Consider the following 18,797-nt stretch of genomic DNA (forward strand, 5'->3'; position numbering starts at 1 on the left):
TTTCATAAGAGTTGCCTTGGTCATGGTATCTCTTCAGAGCAATAGAACAGCGACTAAAACAGACAGTGACTGAGGCATGCTGTGTGAAACAGAGCCAGCTTCTCCAATGTGGCTGGGGCTGGAGCCTCCTGGGGAGGGTGGGGGCAATAATAATCTGTTACAGGTCTGTCTGCTGGTCATGTGAATGCCAGTGACATCCATTCAGCTACTCACGTATGTGATATACACATCACCAACATGTTATTCTTTATCTATGGAAATTCACACAGTTAACATTAAAGGAACAGATAGAGGGATAAGTGCATATTCTGATTCAAAACAGCATAGCTCAGTCCCTGGCTTTGACCCAAATAGCTAATGACCCAGAGCAGCAGATCTGGCCTCTATGAACTTGTTTCTTCCTCTGTGCAGAGCTATCGAGAGCAGGAGGAAGTTAAGAACACGGTGCATAGGTATGTGAACATTCACTTAAGCTTTATGTGTGTGTCTTAGAGGTCTGAGGACGCAAGAGAGGAAGCAGACAGTCATGTTAGCTAGCCAGCTAGATGTTAGGGTCTAAACTGCTGTCCGTTCTCTTCAGCATCAGGATTTTATTAACCTGCACTGTCCCATCCCTCACATGACGGCTTCCCCAGTAACCTCCCTGCTGTCCTTGCAGGTCAGTGGGGGCAGTTGTAGCTATTATCACAAATTCAGAGAGGGGAATGTGGCTCAGTGCCTGTAGCCCAGAGACAACACTAACCTAAAAGCAGAACAGACATCACTTAGACAGGATTGAGAGACTCTCATCATCTCTCCAACAGCAGATAAAATGTAAGTCTCTGACTCCCTTCCGGTCCAATTTCTCACCTGAAGGATGAATAGCTCAAGCTGTTGGTTGGACATGTTTAGAAGTGGAAGCTGGTCTTAGGTTAGCCATCTCCAAAGACTTGAAAACCATGCCAATGCAAGGGGAGCTTGGACAGGCAAGACGCCAGCCTCCCCTACCCACAGATAACCCCCAAGGTACCTTGCCAGCTCAGTCCCTGTTGATGCTTCAACAAATGCATACCTTTAAAAGTGTGGGATTACCAGCATCTCAGAAAACGCTGATGCACACACCAACCTCTCCAGCTTACAAAGTTAACGGCTTTATTAAATGCCAGGGAGAAATCCCAGAGGCGTTTCTCTGCTGAATTTGAATTAACAAAATAAAATGAGGAATGTACAATATCAGCTATAATTATGGCTGGGCCAACAGTGGCATTATAATTTTATGCATACACATTTCTTCCGTGGTAAAACTTGACATGAAAATTTTAAAGTTATTTTTAAGCACTCTCAAAGTGAGAGCCCTGTGCAATGAAATAAATTCACACTGAACCAGGGCAAGCATTGAAAAACAATGTGGCCCTATCCATGGGAAACTACCACAAACACTAACCGAGACAGGGATAGCCCCTGAACCCAGCAGACCTGTGGGAGCATGGGACCATGAGGCCTCAACGCACAAATCAACAGCACAATCCATCAGGAAACGGTTGAGGCCTCCACCCATAACTCACCTGATGCCTCTGAAGCAGCCAAGCCTCTGCCATGATTCCCATGCTGAAAGTAAAAGCAGCAAAACCTCCATGTTGTCTGTTTCTGAGAGAGAAAGAGTAATACCCACGGACATCTGGCTTTCTGGCTTTGCTCATCTTCCCTCTGAAGTAACAGGCTGTTTTCAAGTCACTGACAAGTGTCCCATCAGACACCACAGCCAGTAACAAGTCTGGAGCCACCTTTCCCTCTCTGAATGTACAGAGAGTCACCCTGGACGTAATAATAACTGTAACTGCCCCCACTGACCTGCAAGGACGGCAGGGAGGTTACTGGGAGAGCTGTCATGTGGGGGATGGGGCAGTGCAAGTTAGCAAAGTCCTGATGCTGAAGAGAACAGGCAGCAGTATAGACCCTAGCTGGCTAAACACTACTGCCTGCTTCCTCAGTCCTCTGAGACACACATAAAGCATAAATGCTTGTGCATATAAATATCCATGTACTCATACATACAAGCAAAAATGCATGCCTAGATGTATGGACAAATGACATGCATATGCATACATGCAAGTACAAGCACACACTTTAGGGAATCAAAGGGCATAGGCAATTCAGAAACTACTAGAACAAAATAGCATCCGGTGATACCAAGTAGAAATGGAGGCTATGACTCTTAAGGAGCTGAGAAGCAGCAGAAAGAAGAGAGAAAAGAAGACAGGAGATGAACGGAAGCAAGAAGAGATGCCAGGTACTAGAGTGGTTTATCGGGAACCAGGAAGAAACTTGGATCGAGCTCTAGAAGGCAATCCCAGCCTCTCCACAAGGGCCCAAGTTCTGTTCACATAATCTAGCCTCTGCACCCTCAGCCCTCAGACAAGGACAAGGTGTCCTCAAACATAACAAAGCATGCAGGAAGGCCAGGCCACTCCTGTCCTGTTAGCTGTTGTTCCTCATTTGCCTTAATGTTAAGATGGGAGGAGTTTATGTCCCTGGGCACAGGTTCTGTGGCTGCAACACAATGGTGTCCTTGTGCCCTCCCCATGTGTGCCATCTGTGGACAGGGTGCTTCTTGGGAGAGCGGTCCAAGCAAGGAAGACCAAGCTCTGGGAAATTCTGTCCTGGCTCAATCCACTTGTACATAGTCAACATTTACCATCAACAAGCCTGGGCGCAGCATGCATTGTGGGTAAGCTGGGTAGGACTTGGTGAGCAGCTTCCAAGTTAGACGATCCACTGAGTCAACGCCGACCTGTAAGTCCCACCGGCCAGGCAGGGTGGACTCCACAGATCCTTCCTTCCTCTAGTGTACTGTGCATTGTCCCTGAAGATGGCCCTGTCTAGAGAACACTAGCAAGGGTGAAGGCAGATGCCGCAGATGTGTGAGGAACTACACCCACTCCAGCCCAGACACAACCAATGCCAAGTGAAATGTGAGGTAGCCATAAATGGGATTCAGTTGTCTAGAACCCATATTAAAGTAAAACAAAGCACATAAGATGGCGTTTAGCAGCACACTTTATTTAACTGAGTATACTACAACAGCATCCACCCTGTAACCCACTTCTCATTTCCGAAAGCTCTATGAGAAACTCTATCCTCTTTGTACCAAATCTTCAAACTCGAAAGTCTTTCCACTTACATCACATCCCAGTTTGGGCTAGATACAAACCTAGTACCCACTAGCGCTGTTTCCAGACACCAGGAATGTCTGCCATTGCACACCTCCCTAACCACCAGGAAGCTAGGACAGCTTCTACCACCCCAAAACCTTCGGAACTCAGTCTAGAAAGTGCAGACAAAGAGTGGGTGGAAATACAGACTATGAAATTTCCATAGTGCTGGTCACACTCTGCAGGGAAAGGCAGGTGACAGAGGGACATGTTCATTTATTACTGCTGCCAGTTTAAATGCCAGCTGTGTGCTTGGGGCTCCAAGGGTCATAGTCAAAAGAGCTAACAGCCTAGACAGAAGCTAAAGGTGGATATGGGAAACATGCTAATTCTAATTCAAATTCTAAATGTCTGCTTTATTTATTATCAAAGCCTGAGATTGGTCTTACTTATTAAGTGTCCAGGGTTTCAAAATTAATTCCAGGAGTAAGAACTGCCCTGTAATATTCAAACACGGCTAAGGTCTTTTGCAACTTTAGAGAACTTTAAATTTAGGAGAAAACAGCAGGTATGGAAAGAAGTTTCCAGATCACCCAACTACCCTCAGCTCACCAAAATGCCCCAGCTTCTTTTCCTGAAGACAAAATATACAGTAAGTCTTAGATCTATTCTCTGAATAACAAGGCTCCGTGCTTAGTGTATATGCAGTGGCTCATACTCCAGTAGTTAATCACTGCCCAATACGTGTCACAATTAGAAATGAGAATAATCCATCCGGGCCTCCCTCCAGGAACACAAATGAGCCACTCCCTTTGTCATGCCTGTGTTGTTGTCTGGGGCCTGACTTTGAGGACTCGTGCCACTGGAGGGGGGAGGGGGAAGCACAGGGAAGTGCCCACCTCAGATACAGGGTACAGTCTTGCAGGGTCAGACGGTCCTGCCTGGCCCACACACCTCACTCTGCAGGGCAGCTGCCCTCACCCAAAGAGTTCCTGGAAGTGCTACCTCAGGACAGAGGACTCTGGCAGCCCAGCCCTCTCATAGCTCAGGGTTGTGAGAACACAGTGGGCAGATGGGAATTCTGCCAGGGGCAGCTAACTCCAGCTCAAATTTGTGTTCCACAGAGAGGGAGAGAGGGCAGCACCTGCTCTCTGTCTATCAAACTTGTTCATGGATTCAGGACCCATTCTTGAAGTCTTAGAGCCAGCCTTTTTCTCACAGAGAGGTTTAGTAACCACTTTCAATATTTCCAGAATTTCCTGTCTCCCTCCCACATACGTGCTTGGTAATAACACAACTTCCAACAGCGGGTCTAATGGTGTGCTTATTTTTCTGGCTTCTGTTCTCCCTAACACAGTATAAGCACTAAGAACATCAGTAAGTATTACCAAAGAAGTTGCTTCTTTTCAAGCAACAGCACACTTTCTCTGTGGTGAGGGCAGAACAAACACTTCCAGCTTTCATTGAGGGCCTCTGAGAACATGGAACAAGGCTCTCCTAACTCTCACTTCCTAACAAAACAGGTAAGACCCTGAGGTAGGTAAGAAGTTGAGGCTCAGGAGTCCCATCAGTGAAGAAAGCACTGACTCCCACTCAACAACTTATCTAAAATAGGAATACGCACCGTGTCTAAGTGATGGATTAAAAGAATCCTATCAGAGGTGCCCTATCGGAGGCCAAGTGTCTGGAAAGGTGATGCTCTCTGAAGGGGAGCAGAGCCTAGGCAGCTCAGCTTGACCTCAACGGCAGAGCCCTAGCTCAATTCCAATGCCTTTCAGGGCTTCTACTTCTCTTCTACAGACGTACCGCCCCTGTCCCCCACTCTCTGCATGCAGGTCTCCATACTGAAAACTTGAAAATAGGAGAGAAAATAAGAAAAAGAAATTCTGCCCTCTCACTGAGATACAAAAATATATATATATATATATATATATACTGCTCCCAAATCAATATATTCAACACAAATAAATAAAAAAAATAAGTACAGGGACCCTAAAGTGAAATGGAGATGACACAAGTGAACTGTTCTCATTTTAAAGAAATATGTGTGACTACATTGAACAGGAGGACAGGCAAGATGAGCCCAAGAGACTCTGCAGAGCAGAATCTGCACCACTCTTTAAGCTAGAGAGGAACAGCCTCGGATTAAGTCAGGAGGGCTGGTGAGCACACATCAGAAACTTCCTAGCATATTTTAGGACAGAGCAAGCAGTCAGGCAAGCTGTGGGTATAGAGAGGCTTCCTTGCTACCAGGAAAGGGACAAATGTGCAGAATGGGGAGGAAAAACAACCCCTGTGCTTAGCTCTGTACCCCACTGTTTAACTGGCTTATTTGGTTTGTCTAACTTCTTGAGTTCTTTATATAACTTCCATATTAGCCCAATAACAAGAAGCCAAATAACAAGGAGGGTCCAAGGGGCAACTCTAGCTGAGCAGAGAGGGATATGGATCTTGAAGTGGCTACTTCCTGAAGCCAAGCAGGACTCCCAGTGGAGGGAATAAATAAATAATTTTAATAAATTTTTTTTAAATCTGTGGTATTAAGTTAGAAATGGAAAGTTCTGTACAAAATCAATGGCCTTGAAAATAAAAATAAAGATGATAGTATAGATAAGCATAAATACATTATATACCATACCTATAAAGAGACACCTATTTCTTAGTTGTTTACAAAGAGCACTGAGACACAAAGGCCCACCAGTGACATGCCCAGTCTTCAGTGTCCAATGCTACTCTTCCCTACAAGAACCCAAGGCTCTTGGAAGAAGCATCAGGTGCCAGACCTGGAAGAAGGAAGAGACTGAATAAATGCAGAACATGTTGGCCCAGAAAGCAATGCGGTGCTTAAGAAAGAGTCAGCACATCAGACATGGGGCTTTAGGAGCTTCAAACACACCAAACAGGCAATGTGGTCATCAGAATAAATAATGAGTAAGGGTTAAAACCACTAACGAAAATAAGAGTCCATGTAGCATAAACGGATCAACAAAAAAGACTTTCTTGTCCATAGAGAATGAACTCCCTCAACTTGGTGATCCCTTGAAAGCATATACCTATGTGTTAACCTTAACTTCACCCAGCATTTATACTGTGGTGCAGTTCATACTACAATGAGGGGAGACACTCTGTAAGAGCAGGAGAAACCATTGAGCAAGCATCATATGACAGTTTGGTAGCAAACATTAACAGAAGCGAGGGCAGGGAAAGAAGGGGTGAGGACTAAGGTGTAGCCTGACAAACAACATCTCTACTTATTTGCCATTGGGCATTTAATGACAAAGGCAAAGTCTGCAGCCTCACGACAATGAACCTGACATGTGGTCTTGGTAGCAAGGAGATGCTGGCCATCATGAGCCCACTGTGAGCAGTGCTGAGACTCTGTATCATCCCTGCGGTAATTCTGAAAAGTGCACAGACCAGGACCTAGTCAAAAGGAAGCATTGTGCTTAGTAAGAGAAGGGTAACCTGCAAAACAAACAGCTACACACCTCCAGGGCCAATGCTATAAACAATGACAGAGTTAGTGCTCCAGCCCAGAGATCACAGAAACACGATGCTGGAACGCTGAACATTCACGGGATTTCCCTTTGTTATAAAGGACGGTTGGTGGAATGTGAATAGCTGCATTGATGTGACTCTCACATTAGGACTACAGTGATGTTCCCTTGATACAAGAGGGTACTCCTGTTTACAGTAAAGTAAACACTGACAAGAGTCAGAAGGTGGTAAACGGGCACTGATTCACTCGCTTTATCTCAAATGATGCAGACAGACAGGTAAGTGGGAAAGGCAAAGCAACACTTAAATGCTAACACTAACCAGGCTTAGAGTAGAGGGTACAGAAGGTTGCGATGCTCTCAATTTCTTTTCGAGAGAGCATTTATGCAAAAGTAAAAGGCAGAGATGGAAATGTATTGGGCAGGCCCAATGTTTCCCTCTGAGCATCTCAAGAGGTCAGCGCAGAACAGTCCCCCTGGCCTCTCTCAGACTCTTTCCCTCTCCTCTTTCCACTGTCCTTTCCAGCCTCACTCAGGCCATCGGATTGTCTTTCACAAGCTCTCACAGCTAGGCAATCCTCAAGCACTTGGGTTCTCACATCAAGTTGGCAAAGAACAAAAGCATCAGATGGCATCAAACAAGATAAAGAAAATGTCTATTACTGTAATTATTCTTGTCCTGAAATTTGTATAAATGTTTCTACATTATATAACTCAGGTTTCAAATAGTTTGAAAATTCATTCCCAGGAAACTCTCCTTACTGTTAAAAACATATAAGAAAAAGGTCGCCTGCAAAAAGGAAGATTGTGCCACCAATAGCTGTTTCCTGGAAACACCATAGGCAGAGAGGTTACTAACTAAACCCTCTAGTATCAGGAGAGGAACCTGGGTGGGAAGCTCAGGGAGACTGGATTTAACATAGCCCAAGGCATCCTTCTAGAAGATAAGACTAGCAGGTAAAGGAGACATTTTCATGGCTGGCAGTCCCTAAGGTGGGTCACAACAGGATGAGGGGCTATATGTCTGCTCCCAGCATGTCTACGGGAGGCCTCCCACTGACATGTTGGCCACCGAGGACAATTGGTTCTTACTGAAGCCAGTCCCAACTGGCACAGTCTCTGATACCCAAGAAAGCTCTCAACTGGTTTGTCTAAGTGGCTGCTAAGACTCCTCCAGCAGTCCCTGCTCTGGCAGACTAGGGGTGACAAGTGGCAGAGTAGTCCCTAGGGTTGGCAAGAAAGCCCTCTTGCAGTAGGAAAAAGGTTAATGCAGATACCCTAGCAGCATCCAAGAAACCAGCAAGCCCCAGAGAAACCAAGTGGAAACCAACAGATGTGCAGGGAAACCATTTCCTAAAATGCACTTGTAAGGAGGTGGGGGTTGGAAAGACCTGAGCCCATATGCCAAGTTCTTCTATGGAGAACAGACCAGAAAGGTAGCGGATGCCACCCTTCCCACCATGCACACTGCCCTTCCATTTTTATTTCCCTGGTGGTGCTCCTAAAACAGAGAAACTTCACTCTGTAATCTAAATATATCAAAAGATGTGGTTTGGCGTCAGACAAATAAGATGCAACTCCTGCTTTATTCACTGGTACTGGTACCAGAGTGTGACCCAAGGACTCTGCCCTCTGGGCTGTAAATCAAAGACTAAATCCTATTATTGAAATTGTGTGGGGAAAGCAACTGCTGCAGGGGTTTCACACACACACACACACACACACACGCACGCACGCACGCACGCACGCACGCACACGCACACAAACTGAATTTTAAAATGTAAAATAATAGTAATAATAATAACAACCTCCTTGTTGTTGAAGGACATGCATACTGGAAGGTTCGTGCTGGATAGGTTGTAGAGACCAGCAGGAGCAACACTAGGGAAAGCTGAGCCCATCTGTGAAGGCTGAACAGCCTATGGGCTGTGCTGGACTCTCATGGCTCAATGCAATAAAGCAAACATAGCAGTGGATCCTGGGAGTGACATTCCAGGACAGATACATGCTCAGGGAGTGGCGTTCTATGACAGATGAAGCACTACAAGGCTCTCTGAAGTGCCAAGCACAAGAACTTTCAAGGCCACTGCAAAATCCTTCCAAGAGCATTAGCCACTAGGTACCAGTGGGCACTTCACCTGATTGCCTTCCTCAGAGAACAGAGGCAGAGCACACTTCCCCACCCGGACTCAGAGTACAAAGACGACACATGGAAACTAAGTCTGCAACTCTTAGCTGCCACTGTTTCACCCCAGAGAAGTACTGGCCAAGCAGTTGGATTTGCAGAAGCCACCACATGCCCTTCCCCTGCTAGATCCCTCTGGAATGGCTTCTCAGCTCAAACATCATTCTAGAGTAGCTGTTCTCAACCTGTTTGTTGTGCCCTCTTTGGGAGTCAAATGACCCTTTCACAGGTGTCACCCAAGACCACCAGAAAATGCATATTCACATTACAATTTATAACAGAAGCAAAATTACAGTTAAGAAGTAGCAATGAAAATGTTATGATTTGGGGGTCGCTACAGCCTGAGGAACTGTATTAATAAGTCACAGCATTTGGAAGGTTGAGAACCACTGCCCTGAGCCTTTCCAGCACCCTTCTCTAACCCAGTAGGCAGTGACTGCCTTCTGCGTCCCCCATCCTATCCTATGCACCCTACCATCACCCGTGGACAAGTCAAGACACTGAACACTTCCATCACCCTACCCAGTCCCCTCTCCCTGCCAGCTCCTACCAGTCTGACATCTTGAACTCATTCATGATCTTCAAGGACCCAAGGGCTTGGGCAGGCCCACCTCTCCAGTTCTAACATCTTCAGCAAGTAAATCTTAGCAGAAGAAGCCATGGTAAAATAGACAGAATATCTCAAATGCTTTTCATTGTCCAGCTCAGGACACTGTATACACTCACCCTGGTGTAGAGCCATCACCTCCAGACAAATCCAGAAACGTTTCATCTTCCTACACAGAATCTCTGTTTCCATCAATTCCTTATGCTCCTTTCTCCCATCCTAACAACTACCGCTAGCCATCCACTAAGGAGAAGTCTTTGGGGGAAAACGTATCTGTACTAAACATGCATGAAACTTTTTCTTGCTATTAGTCCCTAAAGAAACATCAAATAGTTGATCCAGTCTGCTTCAGTTTTGCTGTAATAAAGCACTGACCAAAGCAACTTGGAGATAAGAAAGAGTTTATTTGGCCTAAGGTTACAATCTACCCATCATCAGGGAAAGTCGAGGCAGGAACCTGGAACCTGGAACCTGGAACCTGTAAAGCAAAGATCATGGAAGAATGCTGCTTACTGGCTTTCTCCATGACTTACTCATCTGTTGTTGTTATACAACCCAGGATATCCCAGGGTTGAACTACCCACAGTGGGCTGGGTTCTCTTACATCATTCATTAACCAAGAAAACGTCCCATAGACATGCCCAGAAGCCAATCCAGGTAATTCCCAGAGGCAATTCCTCAGTTAAGGTTCCCTCCTTCTAAGTGAATCTAGTTTGTGTCGAGTGGACAAAAACAAACCAGTACTCTACTTAATAGCATTAACTGTGTATTAAATTAAGTATTATAAGTAATCTATACATGATATAAAGCTTACAAAAGAATGTTTGCACAACACATGCAAATACTACACCATTTTATATCCGGGATTTGAGCATTCAATCACTGGGGGTCTGGGAACCAATCTTGTCCATGGATACCAAAAGATAACTTTGTCTTCAAAACCTTCTGCTAATTTAGAAAGTGTTTTTCTCTGTTGTCGTTATAAACTCCTTGAACACAGGCCCTTGGCAACACACACACACACACACACACACACACACACACACACACACACACACACAACTCCAGGAAGAATCAACCCCAAAGAGTACTACAGAGATAAAGCTATAGTTTATCAGAAGCTCAGCCCTTGATCCACTTATAGTGGGCCCTGGACAATTTGGAAGGCGCCATTGATAGCCTTTAATAAACTGGGCAGCTTTCAAGAAAGGACTCTCCCATCCCTCTCTGCTCAGGTCTCTCCAGGTCATAAGAACTAAAGCCAAGCCTGGTCCACAGCGGCCCAGGCCCAGATCCTGGAACTTACCAAAATTTCAGGAGAAAATCCAGGTTGAGCCTCTTAAGGGAGTCAGGGACTTGACATGAATCCCACCTGCTCAGCACCCTGTTTGGAAACCCTCCCTGGAGCCAGGCTAGCGACTCCAGTCCCAGCTTCTGCTCAAGTGCAGAGCAGACAGTGAAGCCACTGTGCGGAGCTTTTGTGAGAAGCTGTGAACCACCCAGCTGAGCAGGTCTACAGAACAGTGGGTATTACTGGGTCCCATTTTATTTGTTACAACTGCATGATTTAATAAGGGGCCAGGCCACTGAACATGCACTGTGATTTCTAATTTCAAATCACTTTTATTATGCATCAGATTTCCAAGGATACTATTGAAATCCACAAGATGGGGAGAGACGAGGAGGGGAAGTGAAAGACAGATCATAGCATAGAAGAAAGTGAACTAAGGACCAAACTGAGTGTCTGATTGTTTCCCAGGGAGACTTTATGCCACATAGCCCAGTGCTTTGCGGAAACCTTTTTCACTTAAGACTGTAACATGGCTTTAATATGAAATGTCCCATAGGCTCATGTGTTTGAACAGTTGGTTCCCAGCTGGTGGCACTGTTCAGAGAAGACCAGCTGACAGTTATAAGGCCTCAAGGCTGGGGCTTATGATTTATAGTGGAGGCCCCCAGGTTAGGCAAGGTGTGTCTGCTTCCTGATCTACTGCGATGTAACAGGTAACACTGAAAGTTCTTGTAACCATGGACAGAGCACCAGCAGCCAGGCCTCTGTGCCAGAAACTAAGAACTAAAATAAATCCTTCCCCGAGTTGTTCTTGTCACTCAGTCACAGCAACCAATAACAAAGTCACTAAAACATGGTGGTGATGGTCCAGAGACTGCCACAGTCCCAGAGTTTAGCAAGAATTCCCATACGCACACCACCATCTCCTCTCCCCTGGCTTTTCCCTTGCTCACTGCATTACCTGAGCCTGGCTCACAAGGCTCACTCCAGCTCAGGACTGAGTCCCAGAGCACCGTACATGCTCTTAAGCAAGGAGCCACAGGCCCAATTACTGAACATGACATTCTGGCCCAGAGTATAAGAATACTCGATGCAGTTTTATTCACAATAATCAAACCTGAGCACAGGTTCTGGTCTAAGAGTCTTACTCACTCCACGTTCCCAAAGGCTTCTAATTGTCATCTTAAACCAAGAGCATCTGCAGTGCTGCCCCGTCTAACCTGAACCTTACTCATCTCCAGCAATGCTGAACACATGCCTCTATGTACTGTCTCAAGACAGAAGTCTCTCCAGTCTTTTGCTTGTCTTAATGACTTGAAGAGCCTGTTTTCCATCATTGGGTTATGGATAGCTAATATTGGCACCTCAACAGGATCTAGGAGACAAACTTCTTTGCAAGACTTCAAGAAAGTTTCTAAATTGAGTTGAGGTGGAAGGCCTGCCCTAAGTTTGGTGGCCCCTTCCCATGGGTTGGGGTTTCACTGGAGAAAGTGTTTGCATCCTGATCATGTGAACAGTGTGACTGGCTACCTCAGGCTCCCCCAGCAGCCAGAGCCACTCCCTCAATGTGGTAATATAACTGGCAGGACCACTGACAGGAAAACTGGAAGTGTCTATAAAAGTTAAACATGCCTGTAGCCAACAAACTAGCAACTCAGTTACCACCAGGCAATTATTTACCCAGGAGAAACGGAAATACATACCCATAAAGGCTTATAAGAATACTCAGTACAGCTTTGTTCACAGTAATTAAAACAAACAAACAAACAAACAAACTGCAAACAAGCACTAGGCTATATGCTTTAATCCCAGCACTCAGAGGGCAGAGGCAGGGATGCCTATGAGTTTAAGGCTAGCCTGCTCTACATAGCAAGTTCCAGGCCATCCAGTCCTACATTATGAGACCCTTCTTAAAAAAAAAAAAAAAAAAAAAAAGAAAAGAAAAAAAAAGAGGAGGAAGAGGAGGAGGAAGGAGAGGAGGAGGAGGAAGAGGAGGAAGAAGAGGTGGAGGAAGAAGAGGTGGAAGAGGAAGAAGAGGAGGAGGAAGAGGAGGCGGAAGAGGAAGAAGAGGAGGAGGAAGAGGAAGAAGAGGAGGAGGAAGAGGAGGAAGAGGAGGAGGAAGAGGAGGAAGAGGAAGAAGAGGAAGAAGAGGAAGAGGAAGAAGAGGAAGCAGCAGCAGCAGCAGCGGCAAGGGCTGTGGAGATGGCAGTGGAGTTTAAAACGAAAGACCTGCTGACCACCATGGGATAGGAAAGACACCTTCAGACACGCCCTCCACTGCACAGCATGGGCAGGTCATAAACATTCAGAGCACCTCCTGCTGCCACGCCACATGGTGCTGGACAGGGAAAATGTCCATAGACCTCCACCCCCGCCCCCACCTCCATGCCACACGGACTGGCTGTAGATACCTAGAAGCCTGCTTGCCACCACACACTGTAGCATGAACCAAAGAGGTCACTGCAGCAGGAACCAAAAATGTGTGATGGATGTCTGTGTCATGGCTATGCAAAGGCAAGGGTCCATTGCTTATCTTACCTCTAGAGACAATGCGGACATCTCTGGACAGAGAGAGATGGCCCTGCCCCTCAGCAGCTGCAGCACATGGGAGAGTGGGCCCTGCATCTCGACTCGGCAGCACAATAGAGCTAGCTCGGGTAGAGGAGGTGCAGGAGAGCTAGCCCGACCCCTCCTCTGTCCAGTAATAGAGTGGGCTTGGGGGTGGGTGAAGCCCTCCCCACCTCACCCCTAGCCACCTGCAGTGGCCACCCTGTCCCCCGCTGGCAGTTGAGTAGGCCCTGCATGTCTCTTGAGAAACACAGTAAAGATGGCCTGACAAGAAGCAGCTCTTGGGAGAGTAGGCCTCCAGGCCTTGACTGGGCAGCAGGGTGGAGCTGGTTCTGGAGGCACTGGAGCAGGCAAGCCTGCCCTGGGGGCATGAGAGCAGGAGGGCTCGCCCTGCTCCTGCCCACGGTGGCCTTGGGTTGCCTAGCCAGAGCAGGGCTAGAGAGCTCGCCCTGATGGTGAGGACAAGGATGAGGAAGAACAAAAGGGGTACCTCCCACCCCCAGGCACAGATGCACGGCTTTGAATTGGCCCACCCCAAAATCTACATCATCTACGAACTGTTGGGACATATGAAAGGGAAGGACGGTCCTGCTGATCCAAAACTGCAGGATCCCCATGACACAGTGCACCAACAGTTTACCTAGAAGTACTGGCGAGGAGCCAATATCGATGAGGGTGACGGAAGCCAGAGACCTCAAACCAGACCATGATCTACTGTAATGAACACTCACAAGGGCAGATGTGTGAACAGAGATTGTAGGAGACACTGTGACACACTATAAGATGTAGTCTATGCTTCATTTTGTTTTGTTTGTTTTCTTTATTCTGGAGGGAGGCTGCAGGAGCAGAGAGCGACACAAGGAGACAGGGAGATGAAGGGACTGGGATACATGATGTGAAACTCACAAGGAATCAGTTAAAAGTTTAAAAACAAAAACAAGCAAACAGAAGAACCCAAAACTGGAAACATGATGACAACCCAGGTGTTTACTAAGAAAGAAACAAGCAAACAAACTGTGGTGGGCTCCAGGCACTAGAACACCATTGAGCAATTTTTTTTTTTAAAGTAGATTTCTGAAACTTCATGCTGAGAAAAAAAAAAAAAAAAAAAAAAAAGCTTGACACAAAGTAATTATGTGATGTCCTCAAAAGGCAAACATAAATTATGAGGTCAGCATGACCGGAGATTGTTTGGCCTGAGGGAGAAAGACTGGGTATGGAGGGGCAAGAGAGAATTTTCTGTGATGAGAAATAAAAAAAGCCTATATATCATTAGGTTGTGGCTTAACTGAGTACTGTCTATACAAAAGATCCCTGTGCTTCTGTGTATTAAATCACAACTACAAAATGCCTCCTGGCAGGCACCAGAGAGCAAGTCCGCAGGCATTGTTCTCCTGGCTCTCAAGGTTTTCAAGCCAAATTCCCAACAGCTTCCCACCCATCAGTCTCAGTGTCACAGGCCCCAGTCCCTGCCCCAGTCTCAATGCTCACAACACGTCTGCAGGAACTCGTGAACAAAAACTCCTGAAAAAGAAGCCGCAGGTGGCTATGACTGATCAGTCGATTAGAATTTCAGCGCTGGGGAGGGACTGGAATGCTGAAGGTCCAGAACTAATTACCTTATCATGGGATAAGCTCTGGCCCTCCCCTCCAGAACAGTCATTGCTGGGTTACAGACAGACAGACAGACACACAGACACACACACACACACACACACACACACACACCACACCTACCTGTGTCGGAACACCTTGTGGCAACAGATAAAAACCTTTTAGAATCTATCTATTTAGCAGGCAAGTAGCTTTGACCAATCCAAAGCTCAGCATGTAATTGGATAGAATTTGAGCCTACAGGAAGCTTCCCCCATCTTGATATACCTCCCTCTCTGATGTACCCACCAGTGTACTTTCACCTTGCCTTTCTCGATTCGGTAAAACTATAAAAACTTTGTGAAACTGCTTTCACAGTAGAACATGGAATTCAGAGTGACCTGAATCTCTGCTTCGGGGCCAGGGCTACGAAAAGCGAATCCAGAATCAACAATCCCTTATTCCCTTAAAGATGGGAGCTTTGTGGTTTTGTGTCACGCATGTCTTGGCAGCCATTTTTGGTGGGTATCTACTCACTCTGCAAGATCCAACTCCGGTACCTCATGCTTTCCCAGAATTCCTACCTGGAGCCCTACTGACATCTGCAATATTCAGAGATCACACCAGGGCTCCTGATACCTTTACCTACAGAAACTGTTTTTTCTCTCCCAGGTCCCTCAAGAAGAAAGGGACAGTTTGACAAACGTCTAAAAGATAGGGACCCTGCAGCTAAAGAATAAGAACAGACCGAGGCATGAGAAATGGCAGCTCATGAAGGCCCATTGGCAACAATGGAGCAATATGGACTCCAAGGCTAGCTGGGACCTCAAGAGACTGGTGACTGAGTGCTGTCAGATACCATAAGCTCTCTATGCTCCCTGGCCCCAGGTCCCTCACCTCATCATGGTGGCAGATACCACAAGCTCCCTATGCTCTTTGGCTCCAGCTTCCTTTCCTCATTGTGAGACAATGTCATCTTCCTATCCAGAGGGCCTGCAGCTCTGTACACTATCCTCTGAAGCAAGGTCCCCACCTACCCATCCAGTTGCTGTCCTGGAACATAAAGGCACCAGATTCCAGAGGTCAGCATTTTGCAATGCCACTTGTCCGGGAGTTAAAGGAATGAGAATATTCTAAATCAGTTGACAGAGAAGCATCTCTGAGCTTCTGGTTCATTAAAGAACTATTAAGACCCAGGCGATGAATCTCCCTAAGTGTCCATAAGCAGACGAAGGAAGGAACTGTGCAACGTGAGCACATACAATGGAGTATGACTCTGCCTTTTTAAATAGGCAGGTGGAGCTGAAGCAACAGACCTCACAAACATAGAAAACAGAATGGGGTTGGAGAAAATGGGAGGTGAGGCGTGAGCCAAAACTCTATTATATTAGCAGGACTGTGTTTTCACTTTCTGTGTGATATGCTGCATACCATAGTGAATAGAATAAATAATGTATTTTTTACTTCAAAAATCAATAAAAGAATACATTTCAAATGTTCTCACCTTAAGAAATGATGACAAGCAAAGGTGCCAGCCTAGACTAACCTAATTATTCCACATCGTGCTCATCAATCTCAGGGCTGTGAGTAGCACAAGTATGCGCGGCTATAACTATCAACTTACGATTTTTAAAACTTTAAAAGGAACAAAGAAAATTCTGCTACTCAATTTGAAGGCCCTAATTTACATTAATATGCCAAGCATGATTATCTTTTCATAAGCAAATTCATTTGTCCTTATATTTTATGTTCTTTCTAAGCGAACTTTGAGTCTACATGTTTAAAATGTTCACTTTTCTTCACTCCAAAATTACTTTTTTCCATCTTCAAAACAAAAGAAATCATAATCATGCTGCGTGAGATGCCACGTGCTTCTTGGGAAACCCTGTCTCAAAAAAAAACAAAACAAAACAAAACAAAACAAACAAAAAAAACAAAAAACAAAACCAAAAAAAACTTCACCCCACCTTTCCATCCACAAGCACTTCCCAAAGCAAATGGATGGTGACAGTATGTTGTTATGAAAACCTTCTGGAGAGCCACCAGCAGGAGCTAGGTAGAGGCACAACACCTGAGCCTCAAGCACAAGGGTCAGGGCCCCTGGCCTCACATCTCAGGAGCCGCTCTCTCCAGCAAAGCTGTACAGTGAGTGACTGCCTCTGAAGGGAATACTTGCCCTTGAAAAGTTTCACACACTGAAAGCCTAGCAGCACCAACAGGTGACAAGGGGCAAACGTTAGGCTAAATCCCCCTCAATTAAACTGGCCCATCTTGATAGAGAGGTTTTCAGAGCGGCATGCATGAGATGTCTATTAAAGGAAAAGCGGGGTTGGGGATTTAGCTCAGTGGTAGAGCGCTTGCCTAGCAAGCGCAAGGCCCTGGGTTCGGTCCCCAGCTCCGAAAAAAAAAAGAAAAAAATAAATAAATAAATAAATAAAAGGAAAAGCAAGTAGGAGAAACAGTGTAACACACCCAATTCTGACCAGGCCTGCTCTGAGAAGTACTAAATTCTCCTTCAAAACAGCCATAGTTGAAAGGCTGTTGTGTACACTCCAAGGTATGAGGAGAAAGAAGCAGAAACCTTTGCACCCGAACAAGAGATACCAGGAAAGAGAGACCAACACAGAACAGAGCAAGAACTGGGGCAATGACCACCCAGCTTGTTTACTGCCCTCCCATCTCTTTATCTACTGTTCTACCTCTCCTAAGTTAACCAACACCAAAACCAGAAATTTCCCAGAAATGAGCTGCCCATGAGTTGACAGAAGTACACTTTGTTCAAACTATGAGCCTTCTGACACTTGTCAGAAAAATAGCGTATGTTCCGGGCTTGTTTTGTGTCCCCTTGACCTATACCCGCTCTGTATCACCAACATTAATTCCAGAGGTTTTCACAGATAAAGTGATAGGTTCTAAAGCCCAAGCTGGAGAGGGGCAATAGCGGAGGGTATGCCCCAGGAACACGGTTTTTCTGTTCCCTGTGGACACAGGCTCCAGCAGGAAACCACATCGACCTGTACGAATGATCAGCAGCTCCTCCACTCTGTCATTCAATATATAGGTTGCCCCTACTAACAGCCTGTCTAAATTCCAGCGGACAGCAGCAATGGCCAAGCAAACATGCAGTTCACACTGTTTTCCAAGCTGAAAGAAGTCTGATTTCTTTAAGGCTCCTCTGTTAGGAATCTTGCCTCTCAACTTTTCGGTTCCTCCGTAAATGAACAATTAAGAGCAACCAGAAGACATTAGCAGCCTGCGACCCTTGGAAGTCAAAGTCCAAGAGTCTAAATTGGTATCGATCGCAGGCCAGGGGTGACAAGCTTAAGGTTAAGTGAAACCAGGGGTTAAATAGGAAGTCCACCCCTCCAATGAGTCCAACTAAAACTGCTTCTGGCTAGAGAGTCTAAGGGCTGCCTGGAAGAAGTGGCCCCAGAGCCATTTCACTCAAGCCCATGAGGACAATGCTCTACAGAACTGGGCCAAAGACAGAAGTAAATTATACGTGCATGGGGCAGAGTCACCCGAGAAGGCTGAACTTTAAACACGCCCTGCCATGAACACGTGGCTGATAACTGGAATGGAGATGTCATCTACTTTACAGAGGGGGAAATGTGACTAAGCAAAAAGCTAATTCAGACAAAGCTCACACAAACAGCAGCAGGCAACGGGACTCGAACACCTATCCAACCAGAACTACGCGGCTTGCCGCTGGCGGGCGCCCTGGCACCGCCCACAGCCCTGGAAATAGCTTGCAAGGCGCGCAGGGTACTCCCCAAGCTTGCTCTCCACTGGTTCCCTCTTTTTCTTTCCTGCGGCAGGATAAAGCCAGCTACTGAACGTGGTCCGCAGAACGCTGCGACGTCGGCGCTCCGCCCGTCCGCGGATCCCTCCGCCACCCCGAGCCTGCGCGCGGCCTCCCCACAGC

The 18,797-nt window shown here is 46.2% G+C and overlaps 1 protein-coding gene across 7 annotated transcripts in view; it reads right to left on the minus strand.

Annotated features, from left to right (window-relative positions):
• The window catches only part of Zfat (zinc finger and AT hook domain containing), a 175,220-nt gene that overhangs the window by 148,252 nt on the left and 8,171 nt on the right, over nt 1–18,797 (minus strand). The window contains exon 1 of one of the 7 annotated variants that reach the window (XM_017594961.3): nt 18,520–18,796. The exons of the other annotated variants lie outside the window; for them this stretch is intronic. The gene's annotated coding sequence lies outside the window, so the exon portion shown is untranslated. Of the gene's footprint in view, nt 1–18,519; nt 18,797 lie in introns of those variants that run through there. 7 annotated transcript variants of the gene reach the window in all.

This window comes from Rattus norvegicus, chromosome 7 (assembly GCF_036323735.1).
Source record: "Rattus norvegicus strain BN/NHsdMcwi chromosome 7, GRCr8, whole genome shotgun sequence".
Classification (NCBI taxonomy): domain Eukaryota; kingdom Metazoa; phylum Chordata; class Mammalia; order Rodentia; family Muridae; genus Rattus; species Rattus norvegicus.